Genomic DNA, 22,423 nt, shown 5'->3' with positions numbered 1-22,423 from the left:
AGTGTGGTCCATCATCTACCCCACCCTTTTTCTTTTCTTCTACCCCCACCATCAAACTAAACTATACTGCTGAAGGGGAGGCGGGAGAGAGGTTTTTACGAGCAGTAAACCTCTCCCTAATGCCTTGTTAGGAGGTCAAAGTGAAACACAGCAGTCTATCTCGTCGCTGCACTGCACTCGGATGCAACCTGCAGCACAGCTTTACAACTCTCGTTTGTTTTACATATTTCCCTAAGCCCTGTTTATGTTTCGCTAAATCCATGTTACAAGACTAAATTTTAAGCAATGTCTAAGTGCTACAAAATGTAACACGGGTTACTACCCCAACGTGTCACAATAGCTCTTGCGTTGTACTGTCGAGTATAAATAACACGAAGAAAGTGAACCTTCGTTATAACGAATTACTTCAAATTACTCTAACAATTATCCTTATTTCACGGGTACAGAGAGGTTGCCCTCAATAGCGTTATTACAAATGGCTTTTAAGGAACCCGGAGGTTCATTGCCGCCCTCACATAAGCCCGCCATTGGTCCCTATCCTGAGCAAGATTAATCCAGTCTCCATCATCATATCCCACCTCCTTCAAATCCATTTTAATATTACCCTCCCATCCACGTCTCGGCTTCCCAAAAGGTCTTCTTCCCTCCAGCCTTCCAACTAACACTCTATATGCATTTCTAGATTCGCCATACGTGCTACATGCCCTGCCCATCTCAAACGTCTGGATTTAATGTTCCTAATTATGTCAGGTGAAGAATACAATGCGTGCAGTTCTGTGTTGTGTAACTTTCTCCATTCTCCTGTAACTTCATCCCTCCTAGCCCCAAATTCTCAAACACCCTTAATCTCTGTTCATCTCTCAAAGTGAGAGCCCAAGTTTCACAACCATACAGAACAACCGGTAATATAACTGTTTTATAAATTCTAACTTTAATATTTTTTGACAGCAGACTAGATGACAAACACTTCTCAACCGAATAATAGCAGGCATTTCCCATATTTATTCTGCGTTTAATTTCCTCCTGAGAGAAATTTGTATTTGTTACTGTTGCTCCAAGATATGGATAAATCGCAATTGGCCTATAGCGAACGTCAGTAGGGGAAGTTATCCCCACCCACATGAAATGTGTATTCGACATAACACTCGCCTATTACGTAGAGTGTCTGTTGTGCTAGTAGGGGAAAAGTGGAAGGGGTCGTGGGCGGAGCATCTACGTTCGCTATATTGCGATTTGCCCCAAGATATTTGAATTTTTCCACCTCTTCAAAGGATAAATCTCCAATTTTCATATTTCCATTTCGTATAATATTCTGGTGACGAGACATAATTCTGGGAAATCCCCACATTATTGCTTCTGATGCAGGTATAGTGAGGGTTGAAAAAATTTACTGATATTTACATTTTAGGTGAGTAGTATTCAATCTTTTTTCTCTAGTGTACTCTCAAAATACATTTTTTTTTACCTTTGTACCCACAAACTGCATTGCAGTTATATAAGGAATAATAAAAACTGTGAATGATGATATGTGCAAAATAAATTACTATATTATCATCATCATCATTATCATGCAATAGCTATGCATGAGACCTGGTTGGCAAGTTGGTATAGCTCTGGCCTTCTATGCCCAAGGTTGCGGGTTCGATCCCGGGCCAGGTCGATGGCATTTAAGTGTGCTTAAATGTGACAGGCTTATGTCAGTAGATTTACTGGCATGTAAAGGAACCCCTGCGGGACAAAATTCCGGCACATCCGGCGACGCTGATATAACCTCTGCAGTTGCGAGCGTCGTTAAATAAAACATAACATTTAGCTATGCATGATTAAATGTACAGTACTGGTGTTAGATTGTGTGCAGTAGGCCTATGTGTGATATCGCGAAAAATACTTCAAATCGAAATGAATCATTCCCCTCTGCATGTTGTATTTATAATAATAGAACATGTATTTAATAGACTATTGCATGGACACACACTATGCAGTGTCATCTCTCCAATCTCAGTCCCAGATACCATTAATGCCTCCTAAGCGATAAGAGGGAAAGGAAAAAAAAAAAGTGAAAAGAAGAAATGAGAAAAATGAAGGAGACAAGGCCCGAAGAAGATAAAAAGGGAAGAAGGAAAAGAAAAACAAGGAACAGATTAAGTATAGCAATAAAAAGATAACGAAAGAATAAAGGTAGAGGAAAGAAATAAGCGAAGGAAGGCAGAAGGCAGGAAGGAGACCAGGACTCTGGAGTGCAGCTTGTCAATACGTGTGGAGCGGAGGAACATCTCTATCGCGGCCCAAACAATGATGCCTCAGCATCTTTCATCTCGGCCACCCAGGGGGACCTCGCCGGGGTGCTAAGTGGCATCTCCTGCTAAGATAACCGGCGAGACGAGTTCATCTGTACGTAGTCACCGCTACTGTTCCCTCTCATTTATTTCCAACTTACTGCGGTAAATAAGAACGACTGGTAGGTTTCACTGAAACTAGGGCGGAGGGACAGACTCAAATCCGAGACACAAACACACTAGAAACACTATTTTCTTCGCCCCTACACAACGTGATTTACCTAACCTAATCTACCTATACTGTGGTAAAAAAGTATGGATTACACTGGTCTACGGTGATTTTGCTACTGAACAAAAATAAGTGTACCAACCTTAATTCGAGTGTGCTGATTACAGATCCGAAGTCTGTTTTTTTTTAACACGCCACACACAATTTTAAAATAACGTTTTTAATTTTTATTTATTTTTTTATATTTGGATCCATTTTGTTTGTTTTATTGTGATTTTGCTACTGAACGAAAATAAGTGTACCAACCCTAATTTGAGTGTCCTTATTAGCCTACAGACCTAAAGTCCGTTTTTTTTCTATCACGTCACAATTTTAAAATAATAACATTTTTAATTTTTAATTTTTACATTTTAATATATTTAGATCCATTTTATTTATTTTATTGTGATTTTACTACTGAAGAGAAAACAAGCGTACCAACCCTAATTTGAGTGTGCTGATTACAGATCTAAAGTCCGTTTTTTTCTATCACGTCACAATTTTAAAATAATAACTTTTTTATTTTCATTTCTACATTTTAATACATTTAGATCCATTTTATTTATTTTATTGCCATTTTTCTACTGAAAAAAAAAACAAGTATACCAACCCTAATTTGAGTGTGCTGATTACAGATCTGAAGTGGTTTTTTCTATCGCGTCACAATTTAAAAGTAGCAACATTTTTAACTTTAATTTTTTTAATAAATTTACATCCATTTTATTAATTTTATTGTGGTTTTGCTACTGAACAAAAATAAGTGTACAACCCTAATTCGAATGTGCTGATTACAGATCTGAAGTCCGTTTTTTTCTATCACGTCACATTTTGAAAATGATAGCATTTTTAATTTTTACATTTTAATACATTTAGATGCATTTTATTAATTTTATCGTGATTTTGCTACTGAACAAAAATAAGTGTACCCACTCTAATTTGAGTGTGCTGATTACAGATCTGAAGTCCGTTTTCTTCTATCACGTCACAATTTTAAAATGACAGAATTTCAATTTTTTACATTTTAATACATTTAGATGCATTTGATTAATTTTATCGTGATTTTGCTAGTGAACAAAAATAAGTGTACCAAAACCCTAATTTGAGTGTGCCTATTACAGATCTGAAGTGGTTTTTTCTATCGCGTCACAATTTAAAAATACGCTAATAACATTTTTAATTTTTCCTTTTTAATGAATTTAGACCGATTTTATTAATTTTACTGTGGTTTTGCCACTGAACAAAAATAAGTGTACCAACCCTAATTTGAGTGTGCTGATTACAGATCTAAAGTCCGTTTTTTTATATCACGTCACAATATTAAAATAATAACATTTTTAATTTTTAATATTTACATTATAATACATTTAGATGCATTCTATTAATTTTATCGTGATTTTGTTACTGAACAAAAATAAGTGTACCAACCCTAATTTGAGTGTGCTGATTACAGATCTAAAGCCCGTTTTTTTCTATCACGTCACAATTTTAAAATAATAACATTTTTAATGTTTAATTTTTACATTTTAATACATTTACATGCATTTTATTTATTTCAATGTGATTTTGCTACTGAAAAAAAAACAAGTGTACCAACCCCAATTTGAGTGTGCTGATTACAGATCTGAAGTCTGTTTTTTCTATCACGTCACAATTTTAAAATAATAACATTTTTAATTTTTATATTTTTAATATATCTAGATCCATTTTATTTATTTTATTGTGATTTTGCTACTGAAGAAAAACAACTGTACCAACTCGAATTTGAGTGTGCTGATTACAGAACTGAAGTCATTTTTTTTCTATCACGTTATAATTTTAAAATAATAACATTTTTAATTTGTAGTTAAGATGTGTGACATTACGTTCTGGTCAAAGCTGAGTATTAGGCATACAAATACATAAATGAATTAAAGATTAAACAAACAAATTAAATAGACCAATAAACAAAAATACAAAAATAAATGAATACATAAATAAGTAAATACACAAAATAAATAAATAATGATAAAGTGTATATCCTGATCTGAATTTAGTTGTATTACACAAAAACGCAAAACCTTGTGCCAGAAGTGTTCATGGTCATATGATCTCTCATAGAATCTTACTTGTGCAGCAAGTCTGAAATGTACTGGGATATATACGGTGTGATGGGAGTAATTGCTCGTGTGGTTATCTTCTTTTCTCCTTCTCGTCCCATTTATTCGGAATTGCCTTTCTGCCGGCTCTTTATTGACGAAGGAGGAGCCGTATTCAGAAAGGATTTGAGTGTGTGACATTCAATTTCGAGACCCTTAGTTCTTAACTCCCGTTTCATTTCCTTGCAGTGATTGTACAGCAAGTTTTGTATTCCTTAAATTTATATTCTACAAGCGTTTCGAATCTGTCCGCCAATAGTTGCAGAATTTCCATTCTCATTGCGTTTTCTGAACTGACGATAGGAATCGTGACAAAAATATGTTCGACTTGTTGTCATTTCGCTCTGTTAGCACATGCAAACTATAGCCTGACTCCAGGGATGTGTTGACGTACGGAATAGCATTCCCGATGTGATACAAAATCTGTCGTTTTATATTCTGGATTCCCTTTTAAACTTGAGCTTATGGGTGGGTGGAGACAACTGCAGCCCATAATATGAAATGTTTTATATGGTTTTGTGCATTATGACGGAATAGAACGACTAACATCTGTATTGTTTAAAATCTATTGCACAGACACACACTACACACTACATCGCAAAACCTCTGCCAAAGTTAAAACACCTACTTTTCAAATAAACCGAAAGCTTCAAACTAATAAAAATGAAAAACATACACAGAATACAGGATCCATCTCGCATTTTTCTTTCAAATAATAATAGTAGTAGTAGTAGTAGTAGCACTAGCAGTAGCAGTACCACTAGTAGTAGTAGTAGTAGTAGCAGTAGCACTAGTAGCAGTAATAGTAGCAGTAGCAACAGTAGTAGTAGCAGTAGCAGTAGCACTAGTAGTAGTAGTAGTAGCACTAGCAGTAGCAACAATAGTAGTAGTTGTAGTAGTAGTAGTAGCAGAAGCAACAGTAGTAGTTGTAGTAGTAGCAGTAGCACTAATAGTAGTAGAGCACTAGCAGTAGTAACAGTAGTAGTAGTTGTAGTAGTAGTAGTAGTAGCAGTAGCACTAGTAGTAGTAGTAGTAGCAGCAGTAGCAGTATCAACAGTAATAGTAGTTGTAGTAGTAGTAGTAGCAGTAGTAGTAGTAGCAATAATAGTAATAGTAGCAGTAGCAACAGTAGTAGTAGTAGTAGTAGTAACACCAGTAGTAGTAGCAGCAGCAGTAGCACTAGCAACAGTAGTAGTAGTAGTAGTAGTAGTAGTAGCACTAGCAACAGTAGCAGTAGTAGTAGTAGCAGTAGTAGTAGTAGTAGCAGCAGTAGCAGTATCAACAGTAATAGTAGTTGTAGTAGTAGTAGTAGTAGCAGCAGTAGTAGTAGTAGCAATAATAGTAGCAGTAGCAACAGTAGTAGTAGTAGTAACACCAGTAGTAGTAGTAGTAGTAGCAGCAGCAGTAGCACTAGCAACAGTAGTCGTAGCAGCAGTAGTAGTAGCAGCAGCAGTAGTAGCAGCAGCAGCAGTAGCACTAGCAACAGTAGTAGTAGTAGTAGTAGTAGTAGCAGTAGCAGTAGTAGTAGCACTAGCAACAGTAGCAGTAGTAGTAGTAGCAGTAGCAGTAGTAGTAGTAGTAGCAGCAGTAGCAGTATCAACAGTTGTAAGTAGTAGTAGTAGTAGTAGTAGCAGTAGTAGTAGTAGCAATAATAGTAATAGTAGCAGTAGCAACAGTAGTAGTAGTAGTAACACCAGTAATAGTAGTAGTAGCAGCAGCAGTAGCACTAGCAACAGTAGTCGTAGCAGCAGTAGTAGTAGCAGCAGCAGTAGTAGCAGCAGCAGCAGTAGCACTAGCAACAGTAGTAGTAGTAATAGCAGCAGCAGCAGTAGCACTTGCAACAGTAGTAGTATTAGTAGCAGTAGTAGTAGCAGCAGCAGTAGCACTAGCAACAGTAGTAGTAGTAGCAGTAGTAGTAGTAGCAGCAGCAGCAATAACAATGATAACAGTAACAATAATAGGTCTAATAATAATAATAATAATAATAATAATAATAATAATAGTAGTAGTAGTAGTAGTAGTAGTAGTAGTAGTAGTAGTAGTAGTAGTAGTAGTAGTAGTAAAGCACGTCTGGAAAAATTAAGGAAGACTGAAGAAGTGCTTTGTGTGATGAATGGCATTGTATGGAGCAAAAACATAGACCTTACGGCGATGAAGAGAAATGACTATAAGCATTTGAAATGTTGATATGGAGAAGAATTGAGAGTGTGAAATAGGATAAGATATGAAGTTCTGTTGGAAAGAGTGGGTGAAGAAAGAATAATGCTTTAATTGATCAGAAACAGAAAAAGAAATTTGTTGAATCACTGGCTGAGAAGAAACTGCCAACTGAAGGATGCACTTGAAGCAATTGTGACCGGAAGAAAAGCCCGGGACAGAAGAAGATATCAGATGGTAGAATAATACATTTTCAAGACAATTTAGTACTTTAGTAAGTCAATTAATATTTTATTGTAATAGAGTACTTTATTTCTTCAAAACTTTATATACTTACTTTCTTCTAATCATGTAATAGTCAATTATATCCCAGTCGAGTTTTGATTTTGTCTAGATCAATCAAAACCTCTACTGATATTACTATAGACTATTACACTTTTACTACATCATACTACTTTTGACAAATAAAACGGCACGAAAGGACGTCTTTCAACCAGTCATGGTTGTTTATCGAACAATTTTATCACTTCCCTACCATTTATTTAATTTTATCGCTTCCCTAGCATTTGTTTGTTTTATCACTACCTTTGTTTCTTTGTTTGCCAAACTTTCAAACTGCAAATTCGTTACGGTACTATAAAACATGCTTTGCGATCGTAATTTGTTTCCCGCATAGATAGTCGACTGAAAATGGCGGCTCCGTTCAAACATTTTGGTGAAGGTAACATTACTGGAATATAATTTTAGTAAGTCAATTAATATATATATTTTTTTGCATTAGAATACTTTATTTCTTCTAATTTTATATACTTTTCTCCTGTTTTTATCACCTCCCTACCATTTGTTTCTTTGTTTGCCAACATTTCAAACTGCAAATTCTTTACGGTACTATGAAACATGCTTTGCGATTTTCATTTGTTTACAGCATAGACAGTCAACTGAAAATGGCGGGTCCGTTCAAACGTTTTGGTGAAGCTAACATTAGTAAAATAGAATTAGTTGTAAGTCAATTAATATTTTATTGTATTAGAGTGTTTTATTTCTTCTAATCTTTATATACTTTCTTCTAATCGTGTAATAGTAAATTAAATCCCACTCGATTTTTGATTTTCAATAGATAAATCAAAACCTCTAGTGAGATTACCGTTGATAAAAAATATTTTATAGGTCTATAGTGTTATATACCCAAAATCCTACTTTTTTTTTTTAAGGATCTTTGGTAAAGATTTTATCATATTCTTTGTCAAAGAACTTTGATAATATATTTATTTATTCTGGTGTAGTTAAGGCCATCAGGCCTTCTCTTCCACAACACCAGGAATACAAATATAATAATAGAAATAAACAGAAAAAAAATACACTATATACAAAGTAAAGCTACACAAGAAATAAAGAGAGAGAGAGAAAAAAAAACAAAGTAAAGTCACACAAAAATATACACAGGTTGCAGTCACACAAACTTTAAATGAGTGATTAAGTATCATAATTAATTGTATCCTAACTGTAGTCCCGTCGCTCTAATTTCCGGCAGCCAATCGCGTTGCAGGTCGGCTACATTTAAACGTGTGCGTCTTGTGATTCGCTGATGAAGATGTTAAGCATTTCCTAAGGCTGGATAAATACTTAATATATAATCGCCCGCCATTTTTGCTATTTCGTTGGCGTTCGCAGAAAGCACATGAGGACGTTATTTGCCGCTCAATTATTTTCTGAATTACAGTGCGTTTTATTTATTATCATAGGAGCTACGACATGATAATGTTTAACGGTGCGGCAAATAGATCCCTCGTCTGGTAGCTCGGCAACGAAAGAACAAAAATGGCGAACGATGCTACCTATCTAGACTTTATAGAGCCTTGACTTCCTAAGACGTAAGCAAAGAGGAGGAGTCACGCCGGGAATAACAGCGTCGCGACTTTTATAATTAACTAACATAAACAAGAAACTTTCAATTTTAATCTAGATTAAAAAAGAAAAATAAAAAAAACACAAATCGATACTTCTAGCAATACCTGAAAACGCTAACTAAGACAAAATTTTCCATCAATATATCAGCCTAACCCTAGACGGACCAAGCTTCAATCGGCCCTATGCCCTGTGCTTTCAAAAACTTTATTACTGATCGCACTTCACACGCGGCGAGAGCTGGAATAGGAGCGTTCATCTTCAACCAATGCAACGAAGCTACTGAGAGCACTCGGGAAGTTCCGCTAGCGCATGCGCCATGCCAAGACATTACTCTATCACGTACACGCAGTCGCTTTGCGCAACATATGGTTTGCTAGCTGTGGGACGAGTGGGAAAGTTATTTTATGGACGCGCCTCATAATATAATGTTGGTTTCCAAATAAGTCCATTGTTACAACATATGTTTGCAGTTTCGAATAATAAGTTCATTGTTGTAACATAGCCCCGCGCAGTGGCGTCGTGGTCTAAGGCATCCTGCCTGGGACTCGCGTTACGGAATGCGCGCTAGTTCGAGTTCTCATGGGGGAAGAAATTTTATCATGAAATTTCAGCCAGTGTAAGGACCGGTGCCCACCCAGCATATTGATGCACTTGGGGAGCTACGATAGGTAGCGAAAATCCGGTTTCACAAACGGCTGAGGGGATCATCGTGCTGACCACACAATACCTCCATTCTGATTGGATGATCGTCCACCTCTGCTTCGGCATGTGGACTTGAGGCCAGCAGCCGGCTGGTCGGTCTTGGCCCTTCATGGAGTGTAGCGCCATGGATTTACTTTTTTGTTGTATGAATGTATTGCGAGTAATTTTACGGCTGTCGCCTTCTCCCGCTTCTCAACTTCCAGGTACTCCGGTTTTGCCAATCGCCCATTTGTAGACCCCTGCAGACCATATCCTCCTGAACCTCCTTGCTCCATTTTTTCATTGGCCTTCCTCTTCTCTTTTTTTTCCGGGGGAGTCCAGTTGAAGACCTTATTAGTCCAGCGGTCGGCTGACATTCTCTGGAGATGCCCATACCATATCAGGCGTTTAGTTTCCACTGATTGCACGATATCTCCTGATACTTGCATTATATTACGGACATCCTGATTCCTAATGTGGTCCATCCTCGAAATTTGACAATTACGGCGCCTGTAATCCATTTCTAAAGCCAACAATTTCTTCTTCATCCTGTCTCTCATTTCCCAAGTTTCAGAGCCATAGGTACATATACTTTCTATTATAGTTTTATATATACTTGTCTTGGTTTTCCTTGTTACCTTGTCATTCCACAGGAGTGTATTTAATTGTCTTATGGCCCGCTTTCCTTGACCAATCTCATTATTCATATCTTCATCACTTTTGGCCTGACTGTTGAGGGTAACACCCAAATATTTGAATGACTCAGAGTTTTCTATTTGTGTATCCCCAGTATCTAAATTTACCTTGCTGCGACTACCCACAACCATGTATTTTGTTTTCTTGAAATTAATTGATAGGCCCCCTTCCTTATAAGCCTCACTCAATTTACGAAACATATAGCTGGGATGATCAAGTGCTGATAGCGGCAGATGAAGACTTTTTTGTTGTAACATATATTTATAATGTCGAATTAAAAAAATTGTCACAAGTTGGACCAAGGAAGGGTTATTTTGTGACCACTTCGAAATTTTGTCCATAGAATTAGATTTTCAACCAAAAAAACTTGATTATCTTTATTGAATCATTAACTTTATAGTATTTCTGACACAAAATGAGAACACCATGGTCTGAACATGTTCCATACTATAATAGTAATAGTTCTAAAAGAGTGTGGACATAAATTGACCCTCCCTTGGTCCATCTAGGGTTAATAAGGGGAGATCTAAAAATCATTGGGTAGAGAAGAGTGGCGACCGGAAATCAGAAGACGTTGACAGACAGGAGTTTTCGCTAATCACAGGGAGAAGGGACGGGTTAGGAATTTCGCAAGTAGACACTGTTTAACAATCTGAGAAGCATTACAGCAGCCAATTACCAGGGTTGATATTGAGTTCGATACGGGATGAGCGCCGACGAATTCCTAACATATTAGCTAGCTGCAATATCCGTGTGATCTTTTCTTTCGCCCGCGCGAGAGCGCCGTATTTTTCAGCTTTATAATGCGATACAGCAGCGAGTCTGGTAATTACAGCAGCGGCCCGTCCCCGTCTGAGCGCCGCCACACAACGCGCGAGCTCGAGTAATTAAACCTCCCCCTCACCCTCCGCGCCCCAACGAGAGAGATAATGGCAAGAAAATTATTTGCAAGATGAAGAAAACTTCCTCGTACATCACGATAGCCCTGTATATCCAAGTGTGTGCCCACACTGCAACAACGGCGTATGGTCGCTCCACTGTCCCGCCGATGAAGGATCTGCATTTATTTTGAATATTAAGTACAGGCATTCCGAGATCGATAACGGAAGCTATACGTTCATTACATGGCCGTAGTATTAGTTACGCGAGTCGAGAACCAAAAAAATACAGAGTGTACCACTTAACTCTGTACTCTCTAAAACAGTGTTTCTTAAACTTTTACTATTGCGGAACTGCATTTAACCAACAGTGTAAGCGTGGGAACCTTGCAATGCATTTTATTTGGTACTCTATTATTATTATTATTATTATTATTATTATTATTATTATTATGCCTGTTATTATTCGGTAGAGAAGCTTTTGTCATCTAGTCTGCTGCCAAAAAATGTGAAAGTTAGAATTTATAAAACAGTTATATTACCGGTTGTTCTATATTGTTGTGAAGCTTGGACTCTCACTTTGAGAGAGGAACATAGATTAAGGGTGTTTGAGAATAAGGTTCTTAGGAAAATATTTGGGGCTAAGAGGGATGAAGTTACAGGAGAATGGAGAAAGTTACACAACGCAGAGCTGCACGCATTGTATTCTTCACATGACATAATTAGGAACATTAAATCCAGACGCTTGAGATGGGCAGGGCATGTAGCACGTATGGGCGAATCATATAGAGTGATAGTTGGGAGGCCAGCGGGAAAAAGACCTTTGAGGAGGCCGAGACGTAGATGGGAAGATAATATTAAAATGGATTTGAGGGAGGTGGGATATGATGGTAGAGACTGGATTAATCTTGCTCAGGATAGGGATCAATGGCGGGCTTATGTGAGGGCGGCAATGAACCTCCGGGTTCCTTAAAAGCCAATAAGTAAGTAAGTAAGTAAGTATTATTATTATTATTATTATTATTATTATTATTATTATTCGCATAAACAAACATTTCTTCTAATCATCAGTACTTCCACAAGCATTGTAGACCTAAGTTAGAAGTTAGCACTTACTGTAAGGGCAGTGAACTATCTATATATATATATATATATATGTATATATATGTATAATATATTCCTTCTTATGTTGTAGACATGTGGTGTTCAACTTGTGGTACGTGTACCCCCATGAGTACACGGGTATGTCTCAAAAAAGAGTACCCATCCCACTGGCTAGGTATGTAAAAATTCTAACATATTTACTTTATTGCAGTTTACAACAAGCATAATAATACAAATAAATCAGAATAGTTACATATACATACACTCGCGAAGCTCAGTACGTAGGGAATATGCATCCATAGATAGTTGCTAACCAGTAGGATCGCTACTATCGCCTCATCACAGACAATGCGAAATAGTACCGGCAGAGTCTATTCTTCCTAGTACTCTCAAGAACTCGAGCTTCGTGACTGTGGTAACTTCCAAGTTTAAGGGAAGACTCCACTGAAAATCATAAAATTTTTTTTAGCTATTTCACTCATTCAGAATTTATATTTTCATACCCCAAATGGATTCAGCTCAATTCTGATTACAAATACTCGTATGTTTACACTTTTTAAATTAAGGCTGGAAGGGGGCGTGGAATTTAAAGAGCTGTCAAAATTATTTTTCATCGAAGAATTCTTTTTTAAAATTTCAGATTACAAATCTAGTAACTTTTTGTTGACTCCCTGAAGTTACTAGATGAATGTAGCGGAGGAGAATATTATTTTACATAAATATTCATTTTATTTTCAAATATATTTTTCTGTGTTCATTTTTGTTGATTCAATACCAACTTCCTTATGCCAAATATTAATCAATATGGATGAAATTTTTACTGCAAGTATTTATGAGGTAGCTGCATGTTTCTATGCATTTATTTTGTGAAAAATGCTGCTAGTTTATTTTATTACTATTTTTCTTAAGAAAAAATTAATAAAATAAACTAGCAGCATTAAGAAAATTGGTGTTGAATCAACAAAAATGAACACAGAAAAATAGATATGAAAATAAAATGAATATTTATGTAAATTAATATTCTCCTCCGCTACATTCATCTAATAACTTCAGGGAGCCAACAAAAAGTTACTAGATTTGTAATCAGAAATTTTAAAAAAGAATTCTTCGATGAAAAACAATTTTGACAGCTCTTTAAATTCCACGCCCCCTTCCAGCCTTAATTTAAAAAGTGTAAACGTACGAGTATTTGCAATCAGAATTGAGCTGAATCCATTTGGGGTATGAAAATATAAATTCTGAATAGGCGAAATAGCTAAAAAAAATTTGGAAAAATTTTCATGAGTTTCAGTGGAGTCTTCCCTTAAGGAAATCATACCGCTTGTGAATGTTCTAAAACATATTACAGTATTTATTATTTATTTACTAATATATTTTACTTGAATTTATGTATTCATATAGGCCTATTAAACTTATTAGATATCATGGTGCTCGCTCACTTAGTATTACACGTGGGCCAGCTCACAACCTTCAAAAGATTCAGAATCCCTGTCCTAAGCCTTAATGACGGTTTCGTATTGTACTTAAAAAAGGGTACAAGCAGATTGTAGTGAGAAAAAGTTTTTCTTTCTCAACTCCTGTGCTTACATAAATTAAAATAAATTGTAGAAATCTTATCTCTCGCAAGTGAATGTACGTGATATTTCTTATACCTCTCAATAAACAAATAATCCTCGTAAAAGAATAGGATGATCGGCGTAACGGGGCGACTCGAGCTCGTTTACAACGTGAGCTACGTACTAATTATGGAATAATATACGAGACACAGAAGAAATGTTGAGTAATATTTAATGTAACATTATTATTTTATATCAAAGCTGCCTATTGTGAGAAATATTGCATACTTCGTATTATTTTCCGTAATTGTTGCCAGTAAATTACATGTTTTTTCTTGCTTCAGTGAGACAAAATTAATTCTGACATTAAGAATGAATTTTACAATAACGCCTCATATACCCACTGCTGACAACTGCAAAGATAAAATTGGTAGTAATCTGATGCTTGTAATAATAAAATTAGTAAAGGCATGTGGGCAACAATAAAACTTAATTTGAGAAAACCTTAAAATTTCAATACATTTTAATTTCCATTCATTTATTACGCCTAAATCGAAAAAGCTAATTTTTATTGTCGTATCAACACAAAGACGAAGGTATAGGCTACTAAAGAATTTTGTCGACTCACGTTTTATGATCCCTCGTACGATTTGAAGCAGTTTGTAATGCTATAATTGTAGCAATTATAAACAGCACATATACACCCTGACATTTTAACACAGCACTAATGAATAAAACTTTTGTGCGAGATCGTGCGTATTTACTTGTTTTCCGCACAGAACCAATACGCGGTAAGTGTGAAATATCACATTCAGTATTCCCAACCTAACACACATAACAATTTCCCTCTTCTTACCGCTTAAGCGCCACATTCATTTTACTGCTTTAGGCTTTTAACATATTATTTTTAGAGACGTTTAACATAGTAATAATTATAAATTGGAAACTTACCACTGCAATTTCACCTAAATTGCAATGTTAATTATTGTTTTTAAATATTTGCAAAAATTAAGTAAAGTCTACTACTCCACGAAACTTATTGCATTCCTGATACAAGTAACATTAAGGAAGCCGTGAAAAAATCAACAAGATTCCAGATGCGGATGTTATTACTGCAATATGTTATATAAATAATATTGTTAAAATATTAAAATGAAAAATAAATCATTACATAATCTTACCATTTGTTTTAAGTTCGCATTTATAGACTGGGGGAAAAAAAACACAGACGTATATCACGGCCTGCTGGAGTATAGTAAACACAGAAAACATTTTATAGCAACAATGTTGAAGAAAGATATTTTGGTTTTCCGAAGTTGCCGTCATTAAACAGAAACCAACATGGAGATTTCATTGCAACTAATTAGAAATTAGTCTAATATTGAGATTAGTTTAATTTGTAAGGGGGGTAAAAATAGTGACTTGTGTTGTGCAAAATTGGAGAAGTGTCAGAAGATCGGTACAAAAACCAATGCAAAGCGTACGTCATAAAAACTAAATTTATAGGATTTATTACATAAATATGCTATAATTTTTAAAGTATAAAATTTGCGACATCGGGCTACAATAGCACCAATATTTAGCGACTTCAGGTAAAATCAATCTGGCAACCCTGGCACTGGGTTCTATCAAAATATTCTAATGCATACATAGTCTGCAGTACAGTGTTCAAAGTGGATTCGCGACGAGAGTGATTAAAATGGTACACGTTATACAAAAGTGACAGTGTTGCCAACTCAATTCTTAAAAAGCCGCTGTTAAGCAATGTAGAAAGGCTAAATTGCTATGTTGTCAATGTTAAATGGTATTATTTTGGCGCCGTAAGTGATAAAAATAACCCGCTAAATCCCTATATCAGCAAAAAAAAAAAAAAAAAAAAAAAAAAAAACTTTTGGAGTTTTATGTCAGTTATTAATTTATGCCTTCTGTTTAGATATGTATTATATTATTCTCGTCATCTTGCATATCTTTGTAATACTATTTATATGATTCCATTCTTTCATTTGCATTATTCCATTGTACTTTCATTTAATTTATATTATTGCTAAAGTTTTTGTTATATTGTCTTTGTGCTGAACTATAATTGGCCACTGGCTGTTGTACAGCACATTAAATATAAATAAATAAATAAAAATAAAAATAAATAGATTAGATAGGTAGATAGATAGATAGATAGATAGATAGATAGATAGACAGACAGACAGACAGACAGACAGACAGACAGACAGACAGACAGACAGACAGACAGACAGATAGACAGATAGATAGATAGATAGATAGATAGATAGACAGATAGATAGACAGATAGAATAGACAGACAGATAGACAGATAGATTGACAGATAGATAGACAGATAGACAGACAGATAGACAGATAGACAGATAGATAGATAGATAGATAGATAGATAGACAGATAGATAGACAGAGAGAGAGATAGACAGAGAGATAGACAGAGAGATAGACAGAGAGATAGATAGATAGATAGATAGATAGATAGATAGATAGATAGATAGATAGATAGATAGATAGATAGATAGATAGATAGATAGATAGATAGATAGATAGATAGATAGATAGATAGATAGATAGATAGATAGATAGATAGATAGATAGATAGATAGATATATAGATAGATAGATAGACAGACAGACAGACAGACAGACAGACAGACAGATAGATAGACAGACAGATAGATAGATAGACAGACAGATAGATAGATAGACAGACAGATAGATAGATAGATAGACAGACAGATAGCTAGATAGATAGATAAATAAATAGTAAAAATAGCGTATTCTAGTGCACATACATGGGTTAGATAAAAAGTAATGGCAACACTGCTGTCACGTGACGATGGTGCGTTCGAGAGCTGCCAGCTGTGTGGACATGAACAAAGACTGTTAGATGAGTTAGTGCAGCCAGCTGCGACAGTACTCCATCAATCTACTGCAGTGTGTAGAACGTTCACTTTCATAGGGATAGTGCGAGCGCCATAAGACCATCCTTACAAAACTAGAGCAACGTTCCTGGATCAAAATTGAACTGGCACGAGGTCATAGTGCACAAGAATGTTTTCAGGGACTGCGTGTAGCATGTGGCGATGCAGCGTTGCCATATCGCACAGTTGCACGATGGGTTAAAGCGTTCCGGGAAGGCCTTGTTGCACCGGTACCAAAGGGAAGGTGACGACTTTCTTGGACGAATCGTCGCTATGGACGAAACCTGGGCTCGCTCATACGAACCAACCAAACTTGAAACGTCAATCAAATGAATGGAAGCATCCAGGTTCTTCTCGTCCGAAGAAAGTACGCCCTACACAAAGTGCTGTGAAGGTGATGTTCATTGTGGCGTATGACATTGATGGGGTAATACTGCACCACGCTGTATCTCCAAGGCAGACGGAAAACGCGGACTACTGGAACATCCACCGTACTCACCCGATATGATCCATGCGATTACGATCTTTTCACCAAAGTGAAAGAACCACTGCGAGGGACCCGGTACAATACCAGAGATGAACTTATCCGTGCTTTAGGGCGGTCAATACGGAACCTCAACAAAGATGGACGCGCTGATGGTGTACGACGCCTTCCAAACATTTGGCAAAAGGTAATAAATAAGGGGGGCGACTATATAGAACAGAGGTCTCCAAAAAGCGTATAGTCATTCGTGCTCCCGATGCTGCCCGCCAAACACAGTGTAAGGCTAGAGAAGGGGGAGAGACTCGTACCTCAACAGGTAGGAGCGGTCAGTGAGGGATTGCGGCAACGATCTCCTTATGTTTACAAATAATAACATCAAAAGGATAAGAAATATCATACGTTTGAATGCTGTATGTATGAAGCTTCCTCTTTTCATTAGGGAATATTCAATAATGTAATAATTCATTTCGCATTACATCTAGAAGACATTCTGTATGCACGATTTTACAAATGCTCATTCTGTAAAGGGCTTCATCCATTTTCCAATATTCCAAGTTAGAACATAGCTAGCAAGAAGTTTCTTTTTGTTTAACACTGAGGATACTTGTGTGATTTGTGTTTGTATTTTCTTGTTTCAAATTTATCAAAATTTTTGTATGTAGGCTATTTCACCTAAAATGAAACGAGCAGCTGAATGTAAACGTATCGTAGTATACTGATTATTATTTATAACCAACAGTTATACAGACGTCCCAAAATAAATTATTTTCACATGTCCAGCATACATGATTTTTTTTTTTTGAAGAGTCGAGTAGTGTCGTCTTATGTTGAATTTTAACACACCCTTAAGAATTTTCGAACAAATTAAACATTTCATATTCCCCCCACTAACACGAAAAAATATTTCCCTTCCCTTTCATCCTTCAATGTACAGGGACATCATTTTATTTTTACTAACATTTCTAATATTAACCTGCCTATACCTTTGGATCAACGATTAAGAACCGGAAACACCGTCTGCTACCCCTTTCCACGACTGGAGTTCGATGATACTGGCGTAAAATACAAACAAATCACTTAACTAGGTATAGGAGGGAAGAAAAGTAGTTCATCCATTTACGTAAACTAGGAAATATCGCGATTTTGAGTTTGATCATTTTCATTAGGTTTTTGTTTAATCAAAATACAGTACTGTATTAAGAATAAGTGTTTTTACTCACGAACTGAGCTATCCATGCGGACGTATTCATTATGCAGTGTATATTATACTGTCTACAGCATATTAGCGTACACTATAGAGAATGAAGTTAAATTGAAAAATAATCATAATATGGATATTTAAACACATTTTTTGAAAATGGTGGCCGTTCATTTCGATACAGGCTTCAGTTCTTTTGTGCATATTATCGCACTATAGACTATTGTACGTAATTCCAATTACCCGTTTCGTACTTCGTATCAGTAACTCATGTTGAAATAATTCTGTACATACTCTATAAAAGAGACCTTACGTACTGTAAATTCAATCTTCACTTCTGCCCGATCCGAAAAGATAAAATTACTCAGAAATGCTATCTACTGTCCGTCCAAGTGGTTACGTCGCAGTATCGTAGAAAGGGAGGAAATCATGTGACAGTTAATTACTTAACGAGACCCTTTTATTTAAGTTATTTTAAACAATTGTATGGGTATAATATTACGTAGACGTCCAATTCCTAACACAAATTAATGTTCCCAGAAAAGAGCTAAGACATCCCAGCCACTAGCATTTACAGAGAGGCGAATAGAAGCAGGTGGGGGAAACCGGGATGCGACGTAGGCAAATGGAAAATGATGCAATATTGAAAGCTCTTTCGTCACTCGAAAAACTCGAACATATTTTTGGAACATACTGTTTACCATGACCGTAAGGCTACTATGACTGCTTATGCGGTCTTGGATCTGTGTGGAGGACGGTTGAACTTTATTAGTAGAAGGGGTGGGAGTGAAGTACATTCAAAAGCTCAGGTACAATACAAATTGAAGTAAAAATAAACTGATGTCCCTGTACTACGTCTATGATTAGAAGACATTGTGAAACGTCGAACACTCCGACCAACACAATGATAATGGCAGTCCGCCACTGCTCTTCGTTTGCGCATAAACATTGAGTACAGTACAGGTGGGGATGGGTGAGACGGAGCGCGCTCATTACGTACTGGCTTCGGTTCCGTTCAGGGGCTTACTCGCGAGTACGCTTTTGGAGACGTCTGATATATCACCATATCACACTCTCCATTCCTAAACACAGAACATCGTTATACTCTTCATCTTTCACCGTCTCTGCAGCTCATCTCTGGAACTCTCTACCACAACATGTCAGAGACTGTCGGACATTGTCTAGTTTTAAAGATAAATTAAAATTGCACTTTTTGAATTGGATTCCTTTCAGTTATAAGCCCTTTTCTCTGCGATAGTTTTGTAAAAATATAGGCTATATATTTCTCTTTCCTTCCTTTCCCCTTTTTGTTCTCTTTATCAGCCGATTAATTTATTATCATAGCCTTTTTACCGTAAATTTTATTTAATTTTCATATTTCTTTTCTTTCTTTTTATTATTTTATTACATTCCATTTTGATATATTCTTCCTTACGTTTTTCCATATTAACCATTTGTACTAAATGAGTTGCTTTCACTATATTCCAATGTATTTTACTTTCTTTTTTTATTATGGTATTATTTACATGTTGTTTAGTGTGGATTTATTATGCTATTATTATTTCTCTTTGTAATATGTTAGTATTCTGTTCTTTAACTTTTTGTTAAATTTTAACTGCTTGTATACTTTGTGACCTGGTAGAGTGTAAGAGAAGGCCCTATGGCCTTAACTCTGCCAGTATAAATAATAGTTATTTAAGGTACTTGTGAGGTAAGTGCAATAAAGATCACGCTCACAAGTACCATACGTAATTTTATCCATGACCATAACGAAAAATTATGTTTTATAAATGAAAATATGTTGAAAATAAGTCCTCATGTAATCATATACCATGGCATGGATTTTAGAATCAATAAGTGTACTAGGTAGGTCATGATGTAGGAGGCCATGATTAGTAAAGAATGGTATCTAAGGCGTTGGATAAATAACAAATTATAATTAATTATACAATTTTTATATATTTTTTTTCATTTTAAACGTGTTTTTTCTTCTTTTTGAAGTTTCAGGGATTATTTAGAAGTGTTCACGAGACTAATGTGATTAAAATAATTTCACATTTTACTTCTGTAAAATTAAGAGGAATATTAAAACATAATTAATCATCGTGCCTGTTTAGCTCAGTTAACTAACGCGTGTTGTTTTAAAATCCTATAAACCCAACTTCGTAGGTTCAAGTCTCTTCGCATCCCAAAAGGTAAATTATTACAAAATTTTAAAAAGATGCATATTAGATGTGAATGCAATGTACAAATTACGACGTAGTAGATAGAGAAAAGAGAAGGAGATTGAGTGTATGTGTATTTAAGAAATGGTAATAAAGAAGTAGAGGTAGTGACATCTAGTAACTAATATATTAACTTCTTGAGTAATAGTTCAATGGAAAAGTATACGTGTGTACCCGGGAACTAGGAAATTACTAATGAACTGTGAGATAAAGTTCAAACTGAGAGGTAGTCTTTATCTCACTAGTGAAATAAAGTAATGTTGAATAAAAGCCTACTTTACAAACGCAAAAGTATTTAGTAAAGGCATGTTTTTCGTTATGGTCATGGATAAAGTATTATTATTATTATTATTATTATTATTATTATTATTATTATTATTATAGAAGGTACGTAAATGTTGTACCCCTGTGAATAAAGCCATGTCAGAAATATCGAACTGTTGCCATTACTTTTTATCCAACCCAAGTAGTGAAAATAATTTAATCTGGAAAAAAAGTGTAATTGTTAAAATGGTTCATGTTTTGTTTTGCCCCACTTTATGAAACAAGAGTCGCATAAGCCGCCAGTCAAGTATTTTGTTTGCTGAATGCAACGTGCCGTCCAATTAAAAACTCCAGTGCCTAATATTTAATCTTGTAGCCCCCTGGGACAAAGTACGGTCCCTAGTTATCATAATGCAATCAGTTGTGGGGGATTTTGGGACACCCTGTATATTAATAAGGCGCGATTTATTCCATTTTCTGAATCATTTCGCAACGTCCTCAGCTCTTAACACGACCTCCCAGGAGGTCGCAACTCACACTCTGGAAAACACTGATTTATATGAAGCAATATTTCATTCGGTGACTTTGTGCAATGACAAGCAATGCGAAGTAATAGCCTGACGGTCTTACTAATAAAAACTCTATATACAGACGTTTAACTGTCTTATACTTATACAATGAGTAGCTCGTTTATAAGTCGTGTGTAAATTCCTTACTAATAATCACTACATACGTCGTGTATAACAGTATAACTGTTACACAGCTACGTCATAGTTTCGTCATTACTTCATTACGAAAGGTAATAGAATATCTGAGGTTCTCTACTGCAACCGGTAGAGCGCTCTAGTGTGTCGTGTTAAATATCGATAGTACAACTGGCTCTAATTGATTACCACACTACATTTTGGGCAAAGAGTACAAGCTACAGCAATATTATTCTAATAATTCTATGATCTTTGGTTTGTTCTTTTGTGGTTACAAGGCAGCCATCATCATAAAATGACAGTCGATACGAACAGCTGTTAGAGGGGCGGCCATTTTTTCTCTATATACAACGCTTAAACAAGGGGTTTCGTGTATATAACTACTGCAAAGCAATTCCCATTGTATAGTTACAGCCTGTTTATACGTCCATAGCTTATTCACGGTTTATTAGTAACGTTTTCTATGTCAATTCTGCATAAGTCTCGTATAAAAACTATACACGGTTTATTAGTAAGACTGTGAAACAATAGACAAAACGTGAACTGTTACGTGCAGTGATCTATATTATGTTATAGGTATTCCTAGCAGCGAATAAAATTAAACACTTTACTATTAGTTTATTACCTCCTTTCAACCATAAAACTGTAAAATTTGCTCTCATTCGGTATTTTCTTTAGGCGTGAAAGCCACGCAGAAGTGGTAATAATATGGCTACACACCACTCATTAGACGCTGTTCATCAGTCCACAGAGCTGACAGGACGTACTTTGAGGTGAATTCAACACAGCGCTGTGATTCTATATTCCATGGACATCCACATGCTGTTAATGAACTACACGTATCGCGCAAATGCCATGTTGCCACATCCATAATGCAACTGTCGAATCATTTATACCACACCGATTGTTGATATTACCGGAGTGCCGAATTGATTGTCAAGTGTCAAGTAT

The sequence above is a fragment of the Periplaneta americana genome, chromosome 14, assembly GCF_040183065.1.
Source record: "Periplaneta americana isolate PAMFEO1 chromosome 14, P.americana_PAMFEO1_priV1, whole genome shotgun sequence".
Classification (NCBI taxonomy): domain Eukaryota; kingdom Metazoa; phylum Arthropoda; class Insecta; order Blattodea; family Blattidae; genus Periplaneta; species Periplaneta americana.
The sequence above is the reverse complement of the archived record's forward strand: the minus strand, read 5'-3'. Positions refer to the sequence as shown.